Below are 10,000 nucleotides of genomic sequence, written 5' to 3' on the forward strand. Positions count from 1 at the left end.
ATTTGAACGGAAATTCACTCCAAATAAATGCAACACGAGCCACAATCTCCGGTAAATAAACAAATCCTTAAGCCAAATTTTATTGTAATATTAATGATAATAAAATCGAGGTCCTATTGCAATATTGGTTGGCTTTTCTAAATTCCTGCAAAGTAAACAAAATCAAGTTAAATATTGGATAAAGGAAAACAATATATTAAAAATATGTGTCGTACATCAGTGATTACGAACATGGAGACATAATCCATGGTCTATTTCTATATAAATTTCAGCAGTAAAGTACTTAAGGTCCACAGTCAGACATGATATATAAGTTCTAGTGAGACTATTATCATACATTGTATTAATGAATTGAAATTTTGCCTAAAGTTCAGTAATAATTGATAATTAGATTAATGTTGATTAAGTAATCAGGTTGTTACTTAAGAGCAGAATTCCACTTTGGAAATGACTCAATAATATATATATTAGGAATTATTGTTGCTTCGTCGTGACATCAGAAATTTCAGATAAAGTTGAACAAATAAAGTAAAATATTGGAAAATGAAATAAAATACTAATGTATGTTTTACACTAATGATTGAGAAAATGAGACAACCCATGATCATACAAAATATCTATATATTTTATCAAAGTTCTTTGGTATTTTTTCAATATATATTTTATGAGTAACGTAATGTAGGTCCGCAGTCAAACGTAAAATATATCTGTGTGAAACGTGTCATATGATTAACATATATCATAATAATTTTTTAATCACAAACATTGCACTATTTTAATCTAATTAATAGTCAATAATCATATTACTAACTAATAATAGTATTCTATTTTACACATGGTATATTATATCTATACTAGGAATTACTGTTGCCTACTAAAACTCTGATAGCCTGATAAAACTGTTTTGAAGATAACGAACTGCACCCGAGAGAGAGAGAGGAAAAAAGAGAAAGAAAGAAAAAGAAAAAGAGAGAGAGAGGGGGGGGGGGAAGAGAAAGAAAAAGAGAGAGATAAAGGAAGAAAAAGAGAGAAAGGAAGAAAGAGAAAGAAAAAGGAGGAGAGGAGAGAGAGAGATCCAGGAAATTTCGAGGACAAAACAAAAAGATTTTTATATAACTGATAAGAACTCTTACTCTCACACACACTCTCACTCTCATTCTCTCACATACTCTTTCTTCCTCCTCTCTGTCCTTTGTTCTCACAAATAAGCAAACACTCAAGAGAGATACAAGGCAAGGACATTTTGACTTAAAATACGTATTCTTACCATTTATTAGTCATGACTGAAATACCTATTCCCCTTCGAAATATCTTGATAAGTTTATCAGCCTTTTCTGAGTTAATTTCCGAATCATTTTGTTTCTAGTGTTGTTTTCAAGTACCAGTGATTATGTGTAATATTATGGCAGCCGTCGCTCTTTTATGTGACGTAATATATATATATATATGTTCGGGTGATTTATTTATTGAATAATTTATTGTATAATTCTTAACAAAATGGATTTTCTCTAGAATTCATTACCATAGGCAATTCATTTATTAACAATTGAGTATTCTTTTTACGAGTTAATTGTAGAATTCTACTTGACATATGAAACTAAAATAGATAATTTAGGGACTAATGTTGCCTCATCGTGACGTCAGAGATTGTTCTTTAATTTATGTTTTAAGGTAACAGATGTGTCTCTCTTTTTCCTCTTTATCATCATCTTCCTCTTTTAATGTCTGCTTAATTGAGTAGGCTGTGTAAATCTGTGTTGTTTATCAAAAAATAGTTTTTTTTATGTTTATCAACAGGATTATATAAAAAAAATATGATCCATCTATGCATCAGGTTGATATATGATAGCTAAGAGATTTAAAAGCTTGTGTGAAGATTTTCATTATTCGAGATAAAAGGCAAAGTTGAACAAACAGAATAAAATAGAAATGTATCACATTCTTAAGTTACTGAGAACATAATGAGACAACCCATGATCACAAAAAATTAGGAAATTTGTCAAAGTTCTTTGATATTTTTTCAATATAGATTTCATGAGTAACATACTAAAGGTCCGCAGTCAAGCGTCATATATATTTTCGGGTTTTTATAATACTTAAAGGTTGGTTTACCTATGGATCATAGTTTACGGTTAATATATAAATGTTATTTTACGTGTAATAAGATGGATCCTTAAGCTAAATTCTATTGTAATGACATTAATAATAATAAAAGAGAAAGGGGGAGGCAGAGGGAGAGAAATCTAGGAAATGTAAAGGACAAAAGTGCGGAAAGATTTTGATATAATTGATAAGAATGCATTTTTTTATAGGTGTTATTTACACGACCGTCGTATACACAGTGAAGAGAGAATCATTCTTACTTACTTACTTCGTGTACGAGTGAAGAAGAGGAAGACAGAAAGATTTAAGTCATCTGTTGCCTTAAAACATTATTAGAGTACGAGAGCAATCTGAGAGACAACAGTATTTTCTATATATTTTTTATATTTATATGTATATATTAATTCATCTGTTAAAGAGAATGCTACATGCAACTAGTAATCTAATTGCTATTAAACTAATTACCAATAGTTCTAAATCCTAGCTCAAAAAATTTAATTAATGACAATAAATAACTATAAATGGAATATATATATATGGAAAAAGTACCAAAAATCTTTTATTAAACCATTTATAACTGTGTGATCATCGCCTACCTCTCTATGTCCTCAATCATTCACGTGAGACATGTTTTAGTATACTGTTCTTCCTTTTCCAATATTCTACTTGTTTTATTTAACTTTGCATTATATCTCCAATACTGAGACGTAATTTTTGTATAATTGTCTTTTGTAACAATAAACTTTTGTAACATGGAAGGAATTTTGAAAGACCAACCAATACTTTCAATAGGACTTCGATCTTATCATTATTAAAAGTATTACAACAGTAGGTACTCAGAATTAAAATTTTCTGATGATCTATTTGTAATTTTTAGCATAATTCTGTAAACAAACAAGAATTAGGTGTTAGAAAAAATAGATATTGATTTTGCCTATCTTGTTGACAAACATTCAAACCAAAAATAAGTGAATTGAATAACAGGATCGTTAACTGCCCTTGATTACACAGTATACTCAATCAAGGAGATATAAAAAGAAAAAAGAAAAGAAAGAGAGAGAGATCTAACATATCTGTTGGCGTAAAACCTCATTATATTAGGGTAGCAATCTCTGACGTCACGACCAGGCAACAGAAATTCCTAATACAAATATAATTTTCCATCTGTAAAGTAGAATCCTACCTTTAATTAGTTACATGAAACTATAAATGATTCTTAATTTGATTGCCATTAGTATGAGGTATTTCTGAGATCAAAATTTGCGTAAGATCAATCTCACGGACGCAAATATATTTTACCCAAATATATATATTGCGTTTGCCTGCGGACCTTCAGTACATTACTCATTAAACCTATATTGAAAAAAATATTAAAGATCTTTCATAAAATTCTTTATTTATTGTATGATCATGGGTTGTCTCTTTATCTTCTCAATCAATTAATTTCTATTTTCCAATATTTATTTTTTTTCAACTTTATATCTCGAATATTTAAAATCTTCACATAAGCTTATAAATCCCATAGTGTTGGGAGTTTTATGTTCAGTTTCATAAATCCACCTTTGCTCTTTTCAAATATCCCGAACTGGAATGACTTATCTAAGATTTATCCAAGACAACACGTTCCATACTGTAAAATATATTCACAGATATGTCGAGGCTTTTCAGAAAATACAAAAATCACCAAAATTATCAAATCACGGATAATGCAAGCACACTCAAGTTCATAGCACGATTTCTGATCGAAGATGGCACAGCATAAGCAATCCGTCTTCGCCAGCATATCTTAAGACGGTTCCTTGCTTGTGTGGGGAGGGAGGGAGAGAGAGAGAGAGAGAGAGAGAGAGAGAGAGAGAGAGAGAGAGAGAGAGAGAGAGAGAGAGAGAGAGAGAGAGAGAGAGAGAGAGAGAGAGAGAGAAAGAGAAAGAGAAAGAGAAAGAGAAAGAGAAAGAGAAAGAGAAAGAGAAAGAGAAAGAGAAAGAGAAAGAGAAAGAGAAAGAGAAAGAGAAAGAGAAAGAGAGAGAGAGAGAGAGAATGTTATAGGCTCACAAAGCCTGATGATAAACGACCCATGAAACCGGACAAAACATTCAATAGAGGCTGTAAACAAGGTATAATTTACAATCATACCTTTGTCATGACATTACTATTTAGGTGCACACAAAATAAATTAACAAAACAACGATTTAAACTAATAAATAAGCTAGACAGAAAATATATCAGAAAACAAGACAGAGAGGCTTGCTGAGATGGTATAGAGATCGGAGCTGAGTGGGAAACCTGAACACATGATTCAAACTCTCGTCCTTACGATACTTTTTTATATAGGGAAATAACATCAACCCTTAACATAGCAATTGTAAATCAACCTGATATGTAGATGTAATTCACTTAATAGCATTTTTTAAATATAATTCTGTTGATAAACATTCAAACATAAAAAGTTAATTAGATAGTTTGACAGATAAATGGCCCCGATTAAACAGCGTACTCAATTAAGCAGAGGTTAAAAGAGGAAGATGATGAAGAAGAAAAGAGAGAGAGAGAGAGAAACAAAACCCGAGAAAACTCTGCTGTGAAGATAACGAACTGTACCAGAGAGAGAGAAGGAGAGAGAAAGAGAAAGAAAGAGGAAGAGAAAGAGAAAGAGAGAGAGAGAATTGATAGGCATGCTTTTTAATATTTACAATGCAGCACCTTAATTTTAATTATTGCGGTAATTACATCTACGTGTCAGTTTGATTTACATTATTTATGCTAACCATAAGTTTACTGTGTGACGATGAGTATTACAAGTATAGATATATGGTATTGTGCTTTTACTCCTAACACTTGTTTACTTGTTAAGTAAATAACATCTACGTATAAGGTTGATTTACAATAGCTATATTTATAAACTTGCTGTGTGAAGATTTTCAATATTCGAGATATAAAGCAAATCTGAACAAATAAAGTAAAATATTAGAAAGATAGAAAACTAAATAAGATAGAAATATATGTGATACATTAATGATTGAGAAAATAAAGAGACAATCCGATTAATTAAAGATTAATGGAAACATGTACTGCGTAATCGACCGTCGTGTACACACTGAAGAAATTTCGTTCTTGTACACCCGACCGCCGTTTACATAGTGAAGGAATCTTCCAGAAAATTACGAGGGTTTTTCAGCATGGCGGGACTGAATAAAGGATGGGCGTGGGAAGTGTGCATTTGAGCCAGAAAAAATAGAAAAAAAAGAAAAATGAGATAGTGTCAAACCAGGAAGTGTGCATTTGAGCCAGAAAAAAAAAGAAAAATGAGATAGTGTCAAACCAGGAAGTGTGCATTTGAGCCAGAGAGAGAAAAAAAAAGAGATAGTATCAAACCAGTCTCAACTTGGATGAATTATTAACAGATTCATACAAAAATATTCGGTCAGAAATATCCTTTTTATGGAGAGCATAGATCTTGTGCAGTGACATCATTGAATCATGTGGCTGGCGGTCAAATGATGTCACGGCTTCCCTGTTCGACAGAAGGTGTCATGTGGCCTTCAACATGTCCACGTCTTTTGACATGAGGTAACGTCAAAAAAAGTTAAAAGTGCTGAAACTGTGTTGGAAACTGCGTCACTGACTGCCAATAAGATGACTAATGACATCACCTGAACAAGCTTTACATTATCATTATCGGCAATTTATTTCAAGGATATTTTCATGTTCTCTTCTTGATTGATCGTGTACGCAAGCCAACAATAATTCACTGCGTACACGACAATTATGTTAATAACCGCTTACTTTTTCAATAAAGATTTCAAGAGTAGCGCACTAAAGGTCCGCAGTCAAGCGTTATATATATTTTCGGGTACTACATTTATCAAATTTCAGGCTGACTTAATAACATTTTAAAATCAGAAACTTCCTAGTAATAATAATTAGAATAATACTTCATGAAAATAATGGCGATGATTTCAGTTCGAAATGATGATAATAGAACGACCTTTAATGTGGTTGGTTCCATTCTCCAATGGAAGGGAATAAAAAAATACAGGTATCTTCGCGTGTAAATTATTTATTTTTTTCCTAAAATGGAAGCAGATCAACTGTACATTTTCAAAATTACCATGATAACGACGAACAGGACCGCCATCCCCACCAGGTTGACGATGGCGGCCGCGTCAGCAGGAGACAAGCAGCGGCGCCTCGGAGGCTGAGCCGCGGGGAGCTGCGGGGGCGTCCTTCGTGGGGGCAGGACCTCTCCTGAGGCCAGCGAGGGAGGAAGGGCGGCGGAGGGCGTCGGCGAAGGAGGAGGCGGAGGAAGAGCCAAAATGGCAACGAGAACGGCGGGAGGAGAGGAAGGGCGCATCGGGATGACGTCATGGGCGGCCGAGGAGACCCTGCAGTGGAGAGGCGCCGGGGAAGGGGCGTTCGGGGGCGCGGAAGGAGGACCCGAGGCGCAGGGGGGCGCAGGCGAGGGCGTGAAGGGCGATCCAGGAGACGAAGGCAACTGCGGCGACGGCGGCGGCGTCAAAGGAAGCTCAACGACAGTCGTATCACTTCGTGTGTGCGAATACCTGAAGTGGAAGAAAACACAACCTTTAAACAGACAGAAAAAGGCATCTAATGCACAGGAACAAATGTAGATAAAACCAGTGTTCTTATCACAAGAACCTTACGACGATAGGCATTGGAAATGATACATGGAACACTTATCTACTTGGATATACAGATCATACCGTACGAATAAAAGATGCAGAACCACTTACCTCTGGATATCCTGGAGAGAACCAGGAAAGGAAAATACAGTATTCTCGCAGGAAAACTCAGAACCCGATGCAGATTGGGGAAAAGGTGGGGGGAAGGGGAATTATTTTTTATAAATTTAGTCATTTCCAGGGGTAAAAAAAAAATTTTTAAAAAAAAACTTTTAGTAAAAAATTTTGTTGTTGTTAAAAAGTTTAAATTTATGCACAAAAACGTTAACCAAAAAATTAAAAATATATATATAATAAATATAATATTAAATATATATATATATATATATATATATATATATATATATATATTGGTTTGTTGGGGTTTTGTTGTTTTGGTTTGTGTTGGGTTTTTTGGTTTTTTGTTTTTGGTGTGTGTTTGTGGGTTGGCAAAACCCCTTTATCTTGCCCAATTTTTTGTTTTCCAAAATCTTTTTTTTTTTTGCTTGTAAAAGCGAAGGGTTGGAAAAAATTTTTTCTATTTTATTATATTATAAATATATATTTTTTAATAAAAATATTTTTAAAAATTTATTTTTTATTTTTAAAAATAAAAATTTTTAAATTTTTTTAAATTTAATTAAAAATTTATAAAAAATTTTAAATAAAAATAAAATAAATTAATAATTAAAAAATTTAAAAAAAATATAAAAATTTAAATTTTAAAATTAATTAAAAAAAAATTTTTTTAAATTTTTTTTAAATAAAAAAAACACACATCCCCAAAAATTAATATATTTTTTATATTATAATTTTTTTTAAAATTTTTTAATTTTTTAAAAAATAAAAAATATTTTAAATATTAAAAATTTTTTTAAAAAAATTTTTAAAAAATTTGTTGACCGTTGTTTTGGGTTATGTATTTTTTTAAAAAAATGCGGGTCGGCTTGGTCCTTTTTGAAAGAAAAAATATGGCCGAAAATTTATATCGGGGGCCAATTTCTTTAAATTTTTCCCCAAAAAAAAATTAAAAATTATTTTTTAAAAAAAAAGTTAATGCCTTTTAAAAAAACAAAAAAAACTTTTGTTTTTTTTCCTCCCAATAAAAAAAAGGGTTCTTAACTTTTTTGGAATTAAAACAAATTTTAATTTCCCCCCCTTTTTGAAGGGAAATTTTCCTTAAAGGAAAAAGGGGTGGGAAAAACCATTAAACAAAAATTACAAAAATGCTTTAAAAGGGGAAAAAAATTTTTGGACCTGTTAAAATTTTTAAACTAAAACCAAGGAGCCCCGGGGTGGAAAATTACAAAAAAATTTTAAAAAGGGAAAAAAAACCAAAAAAACACGGGCCCAACCCCAAAAGGGGGGTAAAAAATCAGGCCCAATTTTTTTTCCAAAAGGGGAATCCCTGACAAAAAAATTCCGGGAAAGGAACGGCCGCCCCCCGCTTGAAGGGGCCGGAAAAGGAGAAAGGCGACGGGGGAAACCGGGGGGAAAGGGGGGGCCCCCGGGGGGGGGCCCCCCGGGCCAGGAGGGAAAAAGGGGGGAAGGGCGTGGGGGGGGAAAGGGAAAATAACAACGGAAGGAGACGCAGGAGGAGGAGGAGGACGCATCGGTTGAGCAGCGGGGGCGGTCGAGGAGGTCCTGCATAGAGGAGGCGCTGGAGGAGGGGTGTTCGAGGGCGTGAGAGAAGGAACCGGAAGACAAGGAGGCGTCGGCGAGGGCGTGAACGGTGATCCTGGAGGAGGCGAAGGCGGCGACGGCGACGGCGAAGGTGGTGGCGTCGAGGGAATCTCCACAGCAGTAAATTCACACCGAGGATTCGAAAACCTAAAATACACACAAAAAAAAGAATTCTGCTTCATCTAAAATTACGGTGACAAAAATACCTCTAATAAAACTGATAACAATTACCAAAAACACCGAGAAATGAAGAAAAAATCGTAAGAAATAAAGACAAAAAATATTAAGACTAATTACCAAAAGCTATAAAACTCAAAAAAGAGGGAACGAAGTTGAATTAAAGAGAGAGAAGCCTACTCTTACCTCCAGAATTCCCCATGGAGGTCACCAAAGGATAAAGCTAACTTCTCGCTATAGTCCATATCGCTATAGTCCCTGAAACGTTAAAAAAGATCCACATACAATACAAAAACATTGTCTTACCACATATAAACCATACACAACCATCATTCATTCATTCTCCTACATACATCACCCTAAAATACATCTACAAATTTAGTAGCATAAGACTTTAATACAAATTCCACACAAAAGCAAAAAAAGAAAAAAAAGTATTGACAAACCAAACTAAGATGTTTTATCTTAGTTTTTATCTTTATCTCTCTCTATGGTGCCGGGATGTCGACTGGCGAATCCAACACATTGTCTTCCTTATATCCTCAAGGTATATCCTCAAGACTCCTTGTGTCTCTCCCACTGATTAAAGAGTCCAGTTCCGTCCTTCGGGTAATCGGACTCACTTCAGGTAATCGGAGTCACTTCAGGACATCGGGATTACGTAAGGTCACTGGTGTTAAGGCGAGGTCAAATGAGCGTTTTTTTTTTTTTTTTTTTTTTTTTAGCTAAGCCTTTGTGATATGAAAAAGGTTATTGGTGTTAAGACAAGGTCACACCAGCGTTTTTTGTTTTGTTTTTGTTTTGTTTTTTAGCAAAGCCTTTGTGATATGAACCGACATTCGGCGATCCAGGTCAATACACTGTCTAGACCTTGGGGCCGATTTCCCAGCTGTTGGTCACGCGGGGTGAACCGATGCCTCGCCTGTGTCGACTTCAGCCTTCCTCGCAGGTTTTTGTATCTTGTGCAGAAATGGAGGCTCAGCGATTGCCAGAACGACCTATGTAGGTTCGTTCGTGTTTGCAGAGAAGAATTACAGCCACTGTAAGTTCTTACTGTGGCTGTTTTTATATATACATACACACAGAGACACATATATGTGTGTGTGTACATAATTGCTACATCGTGTGGACCCAATGACCTGGAAGGAAGACAGTAACCTTGCATGACAGGGTGATTCAACGCAGGGAGGTCACGACATTACGGTGACCGTATTGCGCCAGGTGACCTCACACAACCTGGTCGTCACGTGACCTTACCTGCCCTCATTGCTCGAACTTCCGCTGCTGTTTCCTTTCAGTCTTATCTCGTTTCTGAAGGAGAGGGACTACCAAGTTATACATTTTGCTAATACATAGAATAA

Source organism: Penaeus vannamei, chromosome 8 (genome assembly GCF_042767895.1).
Source record: "Penaeus vannamei isolate JL-2024 chromosome 8, ASM4276789v1, whole genome shotgun sequence".
Classification (NCBI taxonomy): domain Eukaryota; kingdom Metazoa; phylum Arthropoda; class Malacostraca; order Decapoda; family Penaeidae; genus Penaeus; species Penaeus vannamei.